We start from the raw sequence: 19500 nt of genomic DNA on the forward strand, positions 1-19500 counted from the left end.
GAAATCATCTCACAGAGTTTCAGCTTTCCCCAAAGAAGCCTTTCGCTAACACAGTTCTTGTGGAATTGGCAAAGTGATATTTGGAAGCCCATAGAGGGCAACGGTGAAAAAGGAAATATCCTCTGATGAAATCTGGAAAGAAGCTTTCTGAGAAACTGCTTAGTGTTCTGTTAATTCATCTCACAGAGTTACATCTGTATTTCGTGGATCACTTTGCTAGCCTTATTTCTGTGGAATCTGAGAACAGATATTTCGGATCCCTTTGAAGACTATAGGGCCTAAGGAAATATCCTCCGATAACAAAGAGAAAGAAGCTTTCTAAGAAACTTCTTTGTGTTCTGTGAAATCATCTCACAGAGTTACATCCTTTCCCTCAAGAAGCCTTTCGCTAAGACAGTTCTTGTGTAATTGGCAAAGTGATATTTGGAAGCCCATAGAGGGCTATGGTGAAAAAGGAAATATCCTCAGATGAAATCTGGAAAGAAGCTTTCTGAGAAACTGCTTAGTGTTCTGTTAATTCATCTCACAGAGTTACATCTGTATTTCGTGGATCTCTTTGCTAGCCTTATTTCTGTGGAATCGGAGAACAGATATTTCGGATCCCTTTGAAGACTATAGGGCCAAAGGAAATATCCTCCGATAACAAAGAAAAAGAAGCTTTCATAGAAATTTCTTTGTGTTCTGTGAAATCATCTCACAGAGTTACAGCTTTCCCCTCAAGAAGCCTTTCGCTAAGACAGTTCTTGTGGAATTGGCAAAGAGATATTTGGAAGCCCATAGAGGGCTCTGGTGAAAAAGGAAATATCCTCAGATGAAATCTGGAAAGAAGCTTTCTGAGAAACTGCTTAGTGTTCTGTTAATTCATCTCACAGAGTTACATGTGTATTTCGTGGATCTCTTTGCTAGCCTTATTTCTGTGGAATCTGAGAACAGATATTTCGGATCCCTTTGAAGACTATAGGGCCAAAGGAAATATCCTCCGATAACAAAGAGAAAGAAGCTTTCTGAGAAACTTCTTTGTGTTCTGTGAAATCATCTCACAGAGTTACAGCTTTCTCCTCAAGAAGCCTTTCGCTAAGACTGTTCTTGTGGAATTGGCAAAGTGATATTTGCAAGCCCATAGAGGGCTATGGTGAAAAAGGAAATATCCTCAGATGAAATCTGGAAAGAAGCTTTCTGAGAAACTGCTTAGTGTTCTGTTAATTCATCTCACAGAGTTACATCTGTATTTCGTGGATCTCTTTGCTAGCCTTATTTCTGTGGAATCTGAGAACAGATCTTTCGGATCCCTTTGAAGACTAAAGGGCCAAAGGAAATATCCTCCGATAACACAGAGAAACAAGCTTTCTGAGAAACTTCTTTGTGTTCTGTGAAATCATCTCACAGAGTTACAGCTTTCCCCTCAAGAAGTCTTTCGCTAAGACAGTTCTTGTGGAATTGGCAAAGTGATATTTGGAAGCCCATAGAGGGCTATGGTGAAAAAGGAAATATCCTCAGATGAAATCTGGAAAGAAGCTTTCTGAGAAACTGCTTAGTGTTCTGTTAATTCATCTCACAGAGTTACATCTGTATTTCGTGGATCTCTTTGCTAGCCTTATTTCTGTGGAATCTGAGAACAGATATTTCGGATCCCTTTGAAGACTATAGGGCCAAACGAAATATCCTCCGATAACAAAGAGAAAGAAGCTTTCTGAGAAACTTCTTTGTGTTCTGTGAAATCATCTCACAGAGTTACAGCTTTCTCCTGAAGAAGCCTTTCGCTAAGACTGTTCTTGTGGAATTGGCAAAGTGATATTTGCAAGCCCATAGAGGGCTATGGTGAAAAAGGAAATATCCTAAGATGGAATCTGGAAAGAAGCTTTCTGAGAAACTGCTTAGTGTTCTGTTAATTCATCTCACAGAGTTACATCTGTATTTCGTGGATCTCTTTGCTAGCCTTATTTCTGTGGAATCTGAGAACAGATATTTCGGATCCCTTTGAAGACTAAAGGGCCAAAGGAAATATCCTCCGATAACACAGAGAAACAAGCTTTCTGAGAAACTTCTTTGTGTTCTGTGAAATCATCTCACAGAGTTACAGCTTTCCCCTCAAGAAGCCTTTCGCTAAGACAGTTCTTGTGGAATTGGCAAAGTGATATTTGGAAGCCCATAGAGGGCTATGGTGAAAAAGGAAATATCCTCAGATGAAATCTGGAAAGAAGCTTTCTGAGAAACTGCTTAGTGTTCTGTTAATTCATCTCACAGAGTTACATCTGTATTTCGTGGATCTCTTTGCTAGCCTTATTTCTGTGGAATCTGAGAACAGATATTTCGGATCCCTTTGAAGACTATAGGGCCAAAGGAAATATCCTCCGATAACAAAGAGAAAGAAGCTTTCTGAGAAACTTCTTTGTGTTCTGTGAAATCATCTCACAGAGTTACAGCTTTCCCCTCAAGAAGCCTTTCGCTAAGACAGTTCTTGTGGAGGTGGCAAAGTGATATTTGGAAGCCCATAGAGGGCTATGGTGAAAAAGGAAATATCCTCAGATGAAATCTGGAAAGAAGCTTTCTGAGAAACTGCTCTGTGATGTGTGACTTCCACTCACAGAGTTACATGTGTATGTCGTGGATCTCTTTGCTAGCCTTATTTCTGTGGAATCTGAGAACAGATATTTCGGATCCCTTTGAAGACTATAGGGCCAAAGGAAATATCCTCCGATAACAAAGAGAAAGAAGCTTTCTGAGAAATTTCTTTGTGTTCTGTGAAATCATCTCACAGAGTTACAGCTTTCCCCTCAAGAAGCCTTTCGCTAAGACAGTTCTTGTGGAATTGGCAAAGTGATATTTGGAAGCCCATAGAGGGCTATGGTGAAAAAGGAAATATCCTCAGATGAAATCTGGAAAGAAGCTTTCTGAGAAACTGCTCAGTGTTCTGTTAATTCATCTCACAGAGTTACATCTGTATTTCGTGGATCTCTTTGCTAGCCTTATTTCTGTGGAATCTGAGAACAGATATTTCAGATCCCTTTGAAGACTACAGGGCCAAAGGAAATATCCTCCGTTAACAAAGAGAAAGAAGCTTTCTGAGAAACTTCTTTGTGTTCTGTGAAATCATCTCACAGAGTTTCAGCTTTCCCCAAAGAAGCCTTTCGCTAACACAGTTCTTGTGGAATTGGCAAAGTGATATTTGGAAGCCCATGGAGGGCAACGGTGAAAAAGGAAATATCCTCTGATGAAATCTGGAAAGAAGCTTTCTGAGAAACTGCTTAGTGTTCTGTTAATTCATCTCACAGAGTTACATATGTATTTCGTGGATCACTTTGCTAGCCTTATTTCTGTGGAATCTGAGAACAGATATTTCGGATCCCTTTGAAGACTATAGGGCCAAAGGAAATATCCTCCTATAACAAAGAGAAAGAAGCTTTCTAAGAAACTTCTTTGTGTTCTGTGAAATCATCTCACAGAGTTACATCCTTTCCCTCAAGAAGCCTTTCGCTAAGACAGTTCTTGTGTAATTGGCAAAGTGATATTTGGAAGCCCATAGAGGGCTATGGTGAAAAAGGAAATATCCTCAGATGAAATCTGGAAAGAAGCTTTCTGAGAAACTGCTTAGTGTTCTGTTAATTCATCTCACAGAGTTACATCTGTATTTCGTGGATCTCTTTGCTAGCCTTATTTCTGTGGAATCGGAGAACAGATATTTCGGATCCCTTTGAAGACTATAGGGCCAAAGGAAATATCCTCCGATAACAAAGAAAAAGAAGCTTTCAGAGAAATTTCTTTGTGTTCTGTGAAATCATCTCACAGAGTTACAGCTTTCCCCTCAAGAAGCCTTTCGCTAAGACAGTTCTTGTGGAATTGGCAAAGTGATATTTGGAAGCCCATAGAGGGCTCTGGTGAAAAAGGAAATATCCTCAGATGAAATCTGGAAAGAAGCTTTCTGAGAAACTGCTTAGTGTTCTGTTAATTCATCTCACAGAGTTACATGTGTATTTCGTGGATCTCTTTGCTAGCCTTATTTCTGTGGAATCTGAGAACAGATATTTCGGATCCCTTTGAAGACTATAGGGCCAAAGGAAATATCCTCCGATAACAAAGAGAAAGAAGCTTTCTGAGAAACTTCTTTGTGTTCTGTGAAATCATCTCACAGAGTTACAGCTTTCTCCTCAAGAAGCCTTTCGCTAAGACTGTTCTTGTGGAATTGGCAAAGTGATATTTGCAAGCCCTTAGAGGGCTATGGTGAAAAAGGAAATATCCTCAGATGAAATCTGGAAAGAAGCTTTCTGAGAAACTGCTTAGTGTTCTGTAAATTCATCTCACAGAGTTACATCTGTATTTCGTGGATGTCTTTGCTAGCCTTATTTCTGTGGAATCTGAGAAGAGATATTTCGGATCCCTTTGAAGACTATAGGGCCAAAGGAAATATCCTCCGATAACAAAGAGAAAGAAGCTTTCTGAGAAACTTCTTTGTGTTCTGTGAAATCATCTCACAGAGTTACAGCTTTCCCCTCAAGAAGCCTTTCGCTAAGACAGTTCTTGTGGAATTGGCAAGGTGATATTTGGAAGCCCATAGAGGGCTATGGTGAAAAAGGAAATATCCTCAGATGAAATCTGGAAAGAAGCTTTCTGAGAAACTGCTTAGTGTTCTGTTAATTCATCTCACAGAGGTACATCTGTATTTCGTGGATCTCTTTGCTAGCCTTATTTCTGTGGAATCTGAGAACAGATATTTCGGATCCCTTTGAAGACTATAGGGCCAAAGGAAATATCCTCCGATAACAAAGAGAAAGAAGCTTTCTGAGAAACTTCTTTGTGTTCTGTGAAATCATCTCACAGAGTTACAGCTTTCCCCTCAAGAAGCCTTTCGCTAAGACAGTTCTTGTGGAATTGGCAAAGTGATATTTGGAAGCCCTTTGAGGGCTATGGTGAAAAAGGAAATATCCTCAGATGAAATCTGGAAAGAAGCTTTCTGAGACACTGCTTAGTGTTCTGTTAATTCATCTCACAGAGTTACATCTGTATTTCGTGGATCTCTTTGCTAGCCTTATTTCTGTGGAATCTGAGAACAGATATTTCGGATCCCTTTGAAGACTATAGGGTCAAAGGAAATATCCTCCGATAACAAAGAGAAAGAAGCTTTCTGAGAAACTTCTTTGTGTTCTGTGAAATCATCTCACAGAATTACAGCTTTCCCCTCAAGGAGCCTTTCGCTAAGACACTTCTTGTGGAATTGGCAAAGTGATATTTGGAAGCCCTTTGAGGGCTATGGTGAAAAAGGAAATATCCTCAGATGAAATCTGGAAAGAAGCTTTCTGAGAAACTGTTTAGTGTTCAGTTAATTCATCTCACAGAGTTACATCTGTATTTCGTGGATCTCCTTGCTAGCCTTATTTCTGTGGAATCTGAGAACAGATATTTCGGATCCCTTTGAAGACTATAGGGCCAAAGGAAATATCCTCCGATAACAAAGAGAAAGAAGCTTTCTGAGAAACTTCTTTGTGTTCTGTGAAATCATCTCACAGAGTTACAGCTTTCCCCTCAAGAAGCCTTTCGCTAAGACAGTTCTTGTGGAATTGGCAAAGTGATATTTGGAAGCCCATAGAGGGCTATGGTGAAAAAGGAAATATCCTCAGATGAAATCTGGAAAGAAGCTTTCTGAGAAACTGCTTAGTGTTCTGTTAATTCATCTCACAGAGTTAGATCTGTATTTCGTGGATCTCTTTGCTAGCCTTATTTCTGTGGAATCTGAGAGCAGATGATTCGGATCCCTTTGAAGACTATAGGGCCAAAGGAAATATCCTGCGATAACAAAGAGAAAGAAGCTTTCTGAGAAACTTCTTTGTGTTCTGTGAAATCATCTCACAGAGTTACAGCTTTCCCCTCAAGAAGCCTTTCGCTAAGACAGTTCTTGTGGAATTGGCAAAGTGATATTTTGGAAGCCCATAGAGGGCTATGGTGAAAAAGGAAATATCCTCAGATGAAATCTGGAAAGAAGCTTTCTGAGAAACTGCTTAGTGTTCTGTTAATTCATCTCACAGAGTTACATCTGTATTTCGTGGATCTCTTTGCTAGCCTTATTTCTGTGGAATCTGAGAACAGATATTTCGGATCCCTTTGAAGACTATAGGGCCAAAGGAAATATCCTCCGATAACAAAGAGAAAGAAGCTTTCTGAGAAACTTCTTTGTGTTCTGTGAAATCATCTCACAGAGTTACAGCTTTCCCCTCAAGAAGCCTTTCGCTAAGACAGTTCTTGTGGAATTGGCAAAGTGATATTTGGAAGCCCATAGAGGGCTATGGTGAAAAAGGAAATATCCTCAGATGAAATCTGGAAAGAAGCTTTCTGAGAAACTGCTCTGTGATGTGTGACTTCCACTCACAGAGTTACATGTGTATGTCGTGGATCTCTTTGCTAGCCTTATTTCTGTGGAATCTGAGAACAGATATTTCGGATCCCTTTGAAGACTATAGGGCCAAAGGAAATATCCTCCGATAACAAAGAGAAAGAAGCTTTCTGAGAAATTTCTTTGTGTTCTGTGAAATCATCTCACAGAGTTTCAGCTTTCCCCAAAGAAGCCTTTCGCTAACACAGTTCTTGTGGAATTGGCAAAGTGATATTTGTAAGCCCATGGAGGGCAACGGTGAAAAAGGAAATATCCTCTGATGAAATCTGGAAAGAAGCTTTCTGAGAAACTGCTTAGTGTTCTGTTAATTCATCTCACAGAGTTACATATGTATTTCGTGGATCACTTTGCTAGCCTTATTTCTGTGGAATCTGAGAACAGATATTTCGGATCCCTTTGAAGACTATAGGGCCAAAGGAAATATCCTCCTATAACAAAGAGAAAGAAGCTTTCTAAGAAACTTCTTTGTGTTCTGTGAAATCATCTCACAGAGTTACATCCTTTCCCTCAAGAAGCCTTTCGCTAAGACAGTTCTTGTGTAATTGGCAAAGTGATATTTGGAAGCCCATAGAGGGCTATGGTGAAAAAGGAAATATCCTCAGATGAAATCTGGAAAGAAGCTTTCTGAGAAACTGCTTAGTGTTCTGTTAATTCATCTCACAGAGTTACATCTGTATTTCGTGGATCTCTTTGCTAGCCTTATTTCTGTGGAATCGGAGAACAGATATTTCGGATCCCTTTGAAGACTATAGGGCCAAAGGAAATATCCTCCGATAACAAAGAAAAAGAAGCTTTCAGAGAAATTTCTTTGTGTTCTGTGAAATCATCTCACAGAGTTACAGCTTTCCCCTCAAGAAGCCTTTCGCTAAGACAGTTCTTGTGGAATTGGCAAAGTGATATTTGGAAGCCCATAGAGGGCTCTGGTGAAAAAGGAATTATCCTCAGATGAAATCTGGAAAGAAGCTTTCTGAGAAACTGCTTAGTGTTCTGTTAATTCATCTCACAGAGTTACATGTGTATTTCGTGGATCTCTTTGCTAGCCTTATTTCTGTGGAATCTGAGAACAGATATTTCGGATCCCTTTGAAGACTATAGGGCCAAAGGAAATATCCTCCGATAACAAAGAGAAAGAAGCTTTCTGAGAAACTTCTTTGTGTTCTGTGAAATCATCTCACAGAGTTACAGCTTTCTCCTCAAGAAGCCTTTCGCTAAGACTGTTCTTGTGGAATTGGCAAAGTGATATTTGCAAGCCCATAGAGGGCTATGGTGAAAAAGGAAATATCCTCAGATGAAATCTGGAAAGAAGCTTTCTGAGAAACTGCTTCGTGTTCTGTTAATTCATCTCACAGAGTTACATCTGTATTTCGTGGATCTCTTTGCTAGCCTTATTTCTGTGGAATATGAGAACAGATATTTCGGATCCCTTTGAAGACTAAAGGGCCAAAGGAAATATCCTCCGATAACACAGAGAAAGAAGCTTTCTGAGAAACTTCTTTGTGTTCTGTGAAATCATCTCACAGAGTTACAGCTTTCCCCTCAAGAAGCCTTTCGCTAAGACAGTTCTTGTGGAATTGGCAAAGTGATATTTGGAAGCCCATAGAGGGCTATGGTGAAAAAGGAAATATCCTCAGATGAAATCTGGAAAGAAGCTTTCTGAGAAACTGCTTAGTGTTCTGTTAATTCATCTCACAGAGTTACATCTGTATTTCTTGGATCTCTTTGCTAGCCTTATTTCTGTGGAATCTGAGAACAGATATTTCGGATCCCTTTGAAGACTATAGGGCCAAAGGAAATATCCTCCGATAACAAAGAGAAAGAAGCTTTCTGAGAAACTTCTTTGTGTTCTGTGAAATCATCTCACAGAGTTACAGCTTTCCCCTCAAGAAGCCTTTCGCTAAGACAGTTCTTGTGGAATTGGCAAAGTGATATTTGGAAGCCCATAGAGGGCTATGGTGAAAAAGGAGGCGGGGGGCGGAGCAAGATGGCGGAATAGGAACAGCTCCAGTCTCCAACTCCCAGCGCGAGCGACACAGAAGACCGGTGATTTCTGCATTTTCAACTGAGGTACTGGGTTCATCTCACTGGGGAGTGCCGGACGATCGGTGCTGGTCAGCTGCTGCAGCCCGACCAGCGAGAGCTGAAGCAGGGCGAGGCATTGCCTCACCTGGGAAGCGCAAGGGGGAAGGGAATCCCTTTTCCTAGCCAGGGGAACTGAGACACACAACACCTGGAAAATTGGGTAACTCCCACCCCAATACTGCGCTTTAAGCAAACAGGCACACCAGGAGATCATATCCCACACCTGGCCGGGAGGGTCCCACACCCACGGAGCCTCCCTCATTGCTAGCACAGCAGACTGTAATCTACCGGCAAGGCAGCAGCCAGGCTGGGGGAGGGGCGCCCGCCATTGCCGAGGCTTAAGTAGGTAAACATAGCCGCTGGGAAGCTCGAACTGGGTGGAGCTCACAGCAGCTAAAGGAAACCTGCCTGTCTCTGTAGACTCCACCTCTGGGGACAGGGCACAACTATACAACAACAAAAGCAGCAGAAAACTCTGCAGACGCAAACGACTCTGTCTGACAGCTTTGAAGAGAGCAGTGGATCTCCCAACACGGAGGTTGAGATCTGAGAAGGGACAGACTCCCTGCTCAAGTGGGTCCCTGACCCCTGAGCAGCCTAACTGGGAGACATCCCCCACTAGGGGCAGTCTGATACCCCACACCTCACAGGGTGGAGTACACCCCTGAGAGGAAGCTTCCAAAGCAAGAATCAGACAGGTACACTCGCTGTTCAGAAATATTCTATCTTCTGCTGCCTCTGCTGCTGATACCCAGGCAAACAGGGTCTGGAGTGGACCTCAAGCAATCTCCAACAGACCTACAGCTGAGGGTCCTGACTGTTAGAAGGAAAACTATCAAACAGGAAGGACACTTACACCAAAACCCCATCAGTACATCACCATCATCAAAGACCAGAGGCAGATAAAACCACAAAGATGGGGAAAAAGCAGGGCAGAAAAGCTGGAAATTCAAAAAATAAGAGCGCATCTCCCCCGGCAAAGGAGCGCAGCTCATCGCCAGCAACGGATCAAAGCTGGACGGAGAATGACTTTGACGAGATGAGAGAAGAAGGCTTCAGTCCATCAAATTTCTCAGAGCTAAAGGAGGAATTACGTACCCAGCGCAAAGAAACTAAAAATCTTGAAAAAAAAGTGGAAGAATTGATGGCTAGAGTAATTAATGCAGAGAAGGTCCTAAACGAAATGAAAGAGATGAAAACCATGACACGAGAAATACGTGACAAATGCACAAGCTTCAGTAACCGACTCGATCAACTGGAAGAAAGAGTATCAGCGATTGAGGATCAAATGAATGAAATGAAGCGAGAAGAGAAACCAAAAGAAAAAAGAAGAAAAAGAAATGAACAAAGCCTGCAAGAAGTATGGGATTATGTAAAAAGACCAAATCTACGTCTGATTGGGGTGCCTGAAAGTGAGGGGGAAAATGGAACCAAGTTGGAAAACACTCTTCAGGATATCATCCAGGAGAACTTCCCCAACCTAGTAGGGCAGGCCAACATTCAAATCCAGGAAATACAGAGAACGCCACAAAGATACTCCTCGAGAAGAGCAACTCCAAGACACATAATTGCCAGATTCACCAAAGTTGAAATGAAGGAAAAAATCTTAAGGGCAGCCAGAGAGAAAGGTCGGGTTACCCACAAAGGGAAGCCCATCAGACTAACAGCAGATCTCTCAGCAGAAACTCTCCAAGCCAGAAGAGAGTGGGGGCCAATATTCAACATTCTTAAAGAAAGGAATTTTAAACCCAGAATTTCATATCCAGCCAAACTAAGTTTCATAAGTGAAGGAGAAATAAAATCCTTTACAGATAAGCAAATGCTTAGAGATTTTGTCACCACTAGGCCTGCCTTACAAGAGATCCTGAAGGAAGCACTAAACATGGAAAGGAACAACCGGTACCAGCCATTGCAAAAACATGCCAAAATGTAAAGACCATCGAGGCTAGGAAGAAACTGCATCAACTAACGAGCAAAATAACCAGTTAATATCATAATGGCAGGATCAAGTTCACACATAACAATCTTAACCTTAAATGTAAATGGACTAAATGCTCCAATTAAAAGACACAGACTGGCAAACTGGATAAAGAGTCAAGACCCATCAGTCTGCTGTATTCAGGAGACCCATCTCACACACAGAGACATACATAGGCTCAAAATAAAGGGATGGAGGAAGATTTACCAAGCAAATGGAGAACAAAAAAAAGCGGGGGTTGCAATACTAGTCTCTGATAAAACAGACTTTAAACCATCAAAGATCAAAAGAGACAAAGAAGGCCATTACATAATGGTAAAGGGATCAATTCAACAGGAAGAGCTAACTATCCTAAATATATATGCACCCAATACAGGAGCACCCAGATTCATAAAGCAAGTCCTTAGAGACTTACAAAGAGACTTAGACTCCCATACAATAATAATGGGAGACTTCAACACTCCACTGTCAACATTAGACAGATCAACGAGACAGAAAGTTAACAAGGATATCCAGGAATTGAACTCATCTCTGCAGCAAGCAGACCTAATAGACATCTACAGAACTCTCCACCCCAAATCAACAGAATATACATTCTTCTCAGCACCACATCGTACTTACTCCAAAATTGACCACGTAATTGGAAGTAAAGCACTCCTCAGCAAATGTACAAGAACAGAAATTATAACAAACTGTCTCTCAGACCACAGTGCAATCAAACTAGAACTCAGGACTAAGAAACTCAATCAAAACTGCTCAACTACATGGAAACTCAACAACCTGCTCCTGAATGACTACTGGGTACATAACAAAATGAAGGCAGAAATAAAGATGTTCCTTGAAACCAATGAGAACAAAGATACAACATACCAGAATCTCTGGGACACATTTAAAGCAGTGTGTAGAGGGAAATTTATAGCACTAAATGCCCACAAGAGAAAGCAGGAAAGATCTAAAATTGACACTCTAACATCACAATTAAAAGAGTTAGAGAAGCAAGAGCAAACACATTCGAAAGCTAGCAGAAGGCAAGAAATAACTAAGATCAGAGCAGAACTGAAGGAGATAGAGACACAAAAAACTCTCCAAAAAATCAATGAATCTAGGAGTTGGTTTTTTGAAAAGATCAACAAAATTGACAGACCACTAGCCAGACTAATAAAGAAGAAAAGAGAGAAGAATCAAATCTACGCAATTAAAAATGATAAAGGGGATATCACCACCGACCCCACAGAAATACAAACTACCATCAGAGAATACTATAAACACCTCTACGCAAATAAACTGGAAAATCTAGAAGAAATGGATAATTTCCTGGACACTTACACTCTTCCAAGACTAAACCAGGAAGAAGTTGAATCCCTGAATAGACCAATAGTAGGCTCTGAAATTGAGGCAATAATTAATAGCCTACCAACCAAAAAAAGTCCAGGACCAGATGGATTCACAGCTGAATTCTACCAGAGGTACAAGGAGGAGTTGGTACCATTCCTTCTGAAACTATTCCAATCAATAGAAAAAGAGGGAATCCTCCCTAACTCATTTTATGAGGCCAACATCATTCTGATACCAAAGCCTGGCAGAGACACAACAAAAAAAGAGAATTTTAGACCAATATCCCTGATGAACATCGATGCAAAAATCCTCAATAAAATACTGGCAAACCGGGTTCAGCAACACATCAAAAAGCTTATCCACCATGATCAAGTGGGCTTCATCCCTGGGATGCAAGGCTGGTTCAACATTCGCAAATCAATAAACATAATCCAGCATATAAACAGAACCAAAGACAAGAACCACATGATTATCTCAATAGATGCAGAAAAGGCTTTTGACAAAATTCAACAGCCCTTCATGCTAAAAACGCTCAATAAATTCGGTATTGATGGAACGTACCTCAAAATAATAAGAGCTATCTATGACAAACCCACAGCCAATATCATACTGAATGGGCAAAAACTGGAAAAATTCCCTTTGAAAACTGGCACAAGACAGGGATGCCCTCTCTCACCACTCCTATTCAACATAGTGTTGGAAGTTCTGGCTAGGGCAATTAGGCAAGAGAAAGAAATCAAGGGTATTCAGTTAGGAAAAGAAGAAGTCAAATTGTCCCTGTTTGCAGATGACATGATTGTATATTTAGAAAACCCCATTGTCTCAGCCCAAAATCTCCTTAAGCTGATAAGCAATTTCAGCAAAGTCTCAGGATACAAAATTAATGTGCAAAAATCACAAGCATTCTTATACACCAGTAACAGACAAACAGAGAGCCAAATCAGGAATGAACTTCCATTCACAATTGCTTCAAAGAGAATAAAATACCTAGGAATCCAACTTACAAGGGATGTAAAGGACCTCTTCAAGGAGAACTACAAACCACTGCTCAGTGAAATCAAAGAGGACACAAACAAATGGAAGAACATACCATGCTCATGGATAGGAAGAATCAATATCGTGAAAATGGCCATACTGCCCAAGGTTATTTATAGATTCAATGCCATCCCCATCAAGCTACCAACGAGTTTCTTCACAGAATTGGAAAAAACTGCTTTAAAGTTCATATGGAACCAAAAAAGAGCCCGCATCTCCAAGACAATCCTAAGTCAAAAGAATAAAGCTGGAGGCATCACGCTACCTGACTTCAAACTATACTACAAGGCTACAGTAACCAAAACAGCATGGTACTGGTACCAAAACAGAGATATAGACCAATGGAACAGAACAGAGTCCTCAGAAATAATACCACACATCTACAGCCATCTGATCTTTGACAAACCTGAGAGAAACAAGAAATGGGGAAAGGATTCCCTATTTAATAAATGGTGCTGGGAAAATTGGCTAGCCGTAAGTAGAAAGCTGAAACTGGATCCTTTCCTTACTCCTTATACGAAAATTAATTCAAGATGGATTAGAGACTTAAATGTTAGACCTAATACCATAAAAATCCTAGAGGAAAACCTAGGTAGTACCATTCAGGACATAGGCATGGGCAAAACTTCATGTCTAAAACACCAAAAGCAACGGCAGCAAAAGCCAAAATTGACAAAGGGGATCTCATTAAACTAAAGAGCTTCTGCACAGCAAAAGAAACTACCATCAGAGTGAACAGGCAACCTACAGAATGGGAGAAAATTTTTGCAATCTACTCATCTGACAAAGGGCTAATATCCAGAACCTACAAAGAACTCAAACAAATTTACAAGAAAAAAACAAACAACCCCATCAAAAAGTGGGCAAAGGATATGAACAGACATTTCTCAAAAGAAGACATTCATACAGCCAACAGACACATGAAAAAATGCTCATCATCACTGGCCATCAGAGAAATGCAAATCAAAACCACAATGAGATACCATCTCACACCAGTTAGAATGGCGATCATTAAAAAGTCAGGAAACAACAGGTGCTGGAGAGGATGTGGAGAAACAGGAACACTTTTACACTGTTGGTGGGATTGTAAACTAGTTCAACCATTATGGAAAACAGTATGGCGATTCCTCAAGGATCTAGAACTAGATGTACCATATGACCCAGCCATCCCATTACTGGGTATATACCCAAAGGATTATAAATTATGCTGCTATAAAGACACATGCACACGTATGTTTATTGCGGCACTATTCACAATAGCAAAGACTTGGAATCAACCCAAATGTCCATCAGTGACAGATTGGATTAAGAAAATGTGGCACATATACACCATGGAATACTATGCAGCCATCAAAAAGGATGAGTTTGCGTCCTTTGTAGGGACATGGATGCAGCTGGAAACCATCATTCTTAGCAAACTATCACAAGAACAGAAAACCAAACACCGCATGTTCTCACTCATAGGTGGGAACTGAACAATGAGATCACTCGGACTCAGGAAGGGGAACATCACACACCGGGGCCTATCATGGGGAGGGGGGAGGGGGGAGGGATTGCATTGGGAGTTATACCTGATGTAAATGACGAGTTGATGGGTGCAGCACACCAACAAGGCACAAGTATACATATGTAACAAACCTGCACTTTATGCACATGTACCCTACAACTTAAAGTATAATAATAATAATTAAAAAAAAAAAAAAAGAAAGAAAAAAAAAAAAAAAAAAAAAAAAAAAGGAAATATCCTCAGATGAAATCTGGAAAGAAGCTTTCTGAGAAACTGCTTAGTGTTCTGTTAATTCATCTCACAGAGTTACATCTGTATTTCGTGGATGTCTTTGCTAGCCTTATTTCTGTGGAATCTGAGAACAGATATTTCGGATCCCTTTGAAGACTATAGGGCCAAAGGAAATATCCTCCGATAACAAAGAGAAAGAAGCTTTCTGAGAAACTTCTTTGTGTTCTGTGAAATCATCTCACAGAGTTACAGCTTTCCCCTCAAGAAGCCTTTCGCTAAGACAGTTCTTGTGGAATTGGCAAAGTGATATTTGGAAGCCCATAGAGGGCTATGGTGAAAAAGGAAATATCCTCAGATGAAATCTGGAAAGAAGCTTTCTGAGAAACTGCTTAGTGTTCTGTGAATTCATCTCACAGAGGTATATCTGTGTTTCGTGGATCTCTTTGCTAGCCTTATTTCTGTGGAATCTGAGAACAGATATTTCGGATCCCTTTGAAGACTATAGGGCCAAAGGAAATATCCTCCGATAACAAAGAGAAAGAAGCTTTCTGAGAAACTTCTTTGTGTTCTGTGAAATCATCTCACAGAGTTACAGCTTTCCCCTCAAGAAGCCTTTCGCTAAGACAGTTCTTGTGGAATTGGCAAAGTGATATTTGGAATCCTATAGAGTGCTATGGTGAAAAAGGAAATATCCTCAGATGAAATCTGGAAAGAAGCTTTCTGAGAAACTGCTTAGTGTTCTGTTAATTCATCTCACAGAGTTATATCTGTGTTTCGTGGATCTCTTTGCTAGCCTTATTTCTGTGGAATCTGAGAACAGATATTTCGGATCCCTTTGAAGACTATAGGGCCAAAGGAAATATCCTGCGATAACAAAGAGAAAGAAGCTTTCTGAGAAACTTCTTTGTGTTCTGTGAAATCATCTCACAGAGTTACAGCTTTCCCCTCAAGAAGCCTTTCGCTAAGACAGTTCTTGTGGAATTGGCAAAGTGATATTTGGAAGCCCATAGAGGGCTCTGGTGAAAAAGGAAATATCCTCAGATGAAATCTGGAAAGAAGCTTTCTGAGAAACTGCTTAGTGTTCTGTTAATTCATCTCACAGAGTTACATGTGTATTTCGTGGATCTCTTTGCTAGCCTTATTTCTGTGGAATCTGAGAACAGATATTTCGGATCCCTTTGAAGACTATAGGGCCAAAGGAAATATCCTCCGATAACAAAGAGAAAGAAGCTTTCTGAGAAACTTCTTTGTGTTCTGTGAAATCATCTCACAGAGTTACAGCTTTCTCCTCAAGAAGCCTTTCGCTAAGACTGTTCTTGTGGAATTGGCAAAGTGATATTTGCAAGCCCATAGAGGGCTATGGTGAAAAAGGAAATATCCTCAGATGAAATCTGGAAAGAAGCTTTCTGAGAAACTGCTTAGTGTTCTGTTAATTCATCTCACAGAGTTACATCTGTATTTCGTGGATGTCTTTGCTAGCCTTATTTCTGTGGAATCTGAGAAGAGATATTTCGGATCCCTTTGAAGACTATAGGGCCAAAGGAAATAACCTCCGATAACAAAGAGAAAGAAGCTTTCTGAGAAACTTCTTTGTGTTCTGTGAAATCATCTCACAGAGTTACAGCTTTCCCCTCAAGAAGCCTTTCGCTAAGACAGTTCTTGTGGAATTGGCAAGGTGATATTTGGAAGCCCATAGAGGGCTATGGTGAAAAAGGAAATATCCTCAGATGAAATCTGGAAAGAAGCTTTCTGAGAAACTGCTTAGTGTTCTGTTAATTCATCTCACAGAGGTACATCTGTATTTCGTGGATCTCTTTGCTAGCCTTATTTCTGTGGAATCTGAGAACAGATATTTCGGATCCCTTTGAAGACTATAGGGCCAAAGGAAATATCCTCCGATAACAAAGAGAAAGAAGCTTTCTGAGAAACTTCTTTGTGTTCTGTGAAATCATCTCACAGAGTTACAGCTTTCCCCTCAAGAAGCCTTTCGCTAAGACAGTACTTGTGGAATTGGCAAAGTGATATTTGGAAGCCCTTTGAGGGCTATGGTGAAAAAGGAAATATCCTCAGATGAAATCTGGAAAGAAGCTTTCTGAGAAACTGCTTAGTGTTCTGTTAATTCATCTCACAGAGTTACATCTGTATTTCGTGGATCTCTTTGCTAGCCTTATTTCTGTGGAATCTGAGAACAGATATTTCGGATCCCTTTGAAGACTATAGGGCCAAAGGAAATATCCTCCGATAACAAAGAGAAAGAAGCTTTCTGAGAAACTTCTTTGTGTTCTGTGAAATCATCTCACAGAGTTACAGCTTTCCCCTCAAGAAGCCTTTCGCTAAGACAGTTCTTGTGGAATTGGCAAAGTGATATTTGGAAGCCCATAGAGGGCTATGGTGAAAAAGGAGGCGGGGGGCGGAGCAAGATGGCGGAATAGGAACAGCTCCAGTCTCCAACTCCCAGCGCGAGCGACACAGAAGACCGGTGATTTCTGCATTTTCAACTGAGGTACTGGGTTCATCTCACTGGGGAGTGCCGGACGATCGGTGCTGGTCAGCTGCTGCAGCCCGACCAGCGAGAGCTGAAGCAGGGCGAGGCATTGCCTCACCTGGGAAGCGCAAGGGGGAAGGGAATCCCTTTTCCTAGCCAGGGGAACTGAGACACACAACACCTGGAAAATTGGGTAACTCCCACCCCAATACTGCGCTTTAAGCAAACAGGCACACCAGGAGATCATATCCCACACCTGGCCGGGAGGGTCCCACACCCACGGAGCCTCCCTCATTGCTAGCACAGCAGACTGTAATCTACCGGCAAGGCAGCAGCCAGGCTGGGGGAGGGGCGCCCGCCATTGCCGAGGCTTAAGTAGGTAAACATAGCCGCTGGGAAGCTCGAACTGGGTGGAGCTCACAGCAGCTAAAGGAAACCTGCCTGTCTCTGTAGACTCCACCTCTGGGGACAGGGCACAACTATACAACAACAAAAGCAGCAGAAAACTCTGCAGACGCAAACGACTCTGTCTGACAGCTTTGAAGAGAGCAGTGGATCTCCCAACACGGAGGTTGAGATCTGAGAAGGGACAGACTCCCTGCTCAAGTGGGTCCCTGACCCCTGAGCAGCCTAACTGGGAGACATCCCCCACTAGGGGCAGTCTGATACCCCACACCTCACAGGGTGGAGTACACCCCTGAGAGGAAGCTTCCAAAGCAAGAATCAGACAGGTACACTCGCTGTTCAGAAATATTCTATCTTCTGCTGCCTCTGCTGCTGATACCCAGGCAAACAGGGTCTGGAGTGGACCTCAAGCAATCTCCAACAGACCTACAGCTGAGGGTCCTGACTGTTAGAAGGAAAACTATCAAACAGGAAGGACACTTACACCAAAACCCCATCAGTACATCACCATCATCAAAGACCAGAGGCAGATAAAACCACAAAGATGGGGAAAAAGCAGGGCAGAAAAGCTGGAAATTCAAAAAATAAGAGCGCATCTCCCCCGGCAAAGGAGCGCAGCTCATCGCCAGCAACGGATCAAAGCTGGACGGAGAATGACTTTGACGAGATGAGAGAAGAAGGCTTCAGTCCATCAAATTTCTCAGAGCTAAAGGAGGAATTACGTACCCAGCGCAAAGAAACTAAAAATCTTGAAAAAAAAGTGGAAGAATTGATGGCTAGAGTAATTAATGCAGAGAAGGTCCTAAACGAAATGAAAGAGATGAAAACCATGACACGAGAAATACGTGACAAATGCACAAGCTTCAGTAACCGACTCGATCAACTGGAAGAAAGAGTATCAGCGATTGAGGATCAAATGAATGAAATGAAGCGAGAAGAGAAACCAAAAGAAAAAAGAAGAAAAAGAAATGAACAAAGCCTGCAAGAAGTATGGGATTATGTAAAAAGACCAAATCTACGTCTGATTGGGGTGCCTGAAAGTGAGGGGGAAAATGGAACCAAGTTGGAAAACACTCTTCAGGATATCATCCAGGAGAACTTCCCCAACCTAGTAGGGCAGGCCAACATTCAAATCCAGGAAATACAGAGAACGCCACAAAGATACTCCTCGAGAAGAGCAACTCCAAGACACATAATTGCCAGATTCACCAAAGTTGAAATGAAGGAAAAAATCTTAAGGGCAGCCAGAGAGAAAGGTCGGGTTACCCACAAAGGGAAGCCCATCAGACTAACAGCAGATCTCTCAGCAGAAACTCTCCAAGCCAGAAGAGAGTGGGGGCCAATATTCAACATTCTTAAAGAAAGGAATTTTAAACCCAGAATTTCATATCCAGCCAAACTAAGTTTCATAAGTGAAGGAGAAATAAAATCCTTTACAGATAAGCAAATGCTTAGAGATTTTGTCACCACTAGGCCTGCCTTACAAGAGATCCTGAAGGAAGCACTAAACATGGAAAGGAACAACCGGTACCAGCCATTGCAAAAACATGCCAAAATGTAAAGACCATCGAGGCTAGGAAGAAACTGCATCAACTAACGAGCAAAATAACCAGTTAATATCATAATGGCAGGATCAAGTTCACACATAACAATCTTAACCTTAAATGTAAATGGACTAAATGCTCCAATTAAAAGACACAGACTGGCAAACTGGATAAAGAGTCAAGACCCATCAGTCTGCTGTATTCAGGAGACCCATCTCACACACAGAGACATACATAGGCTCAAAATAAAGGGATGGAGGAAGATTTACCAAGCAAATGGAGAACAAAAAAAAGCGGGGGTTGCAATACTAGTCTCTGATAAAACAGACTTTAAACCATCAAAGATCAAAAGAGACAAAGAAGGCCATTACATAATGGTAAAGGGATCAATTCAACAGGAAGAGCTAACTATCCTAAATATATATGCACCCAATACAGGAGCACCCAGATTCATAAAGCAAGTCCTTAGAGACTTACAAAGAGACTTAGACTCCCATACAATAATAATGGGAGACTTCA

This window comes from Macaca fascicularis, chromosome 1 (genome assembly GCF_037993035.2).
Source record: "Macaca fascicularis isolate 582-1 chromosome 1, T2T-MFA8v1.1".
Lineage (NCBI taxonomy): Eukaryota > Metazoa > Chordata > Mammalia > Primates > Cercopithecidae > Macaca > Macaca fascicularis.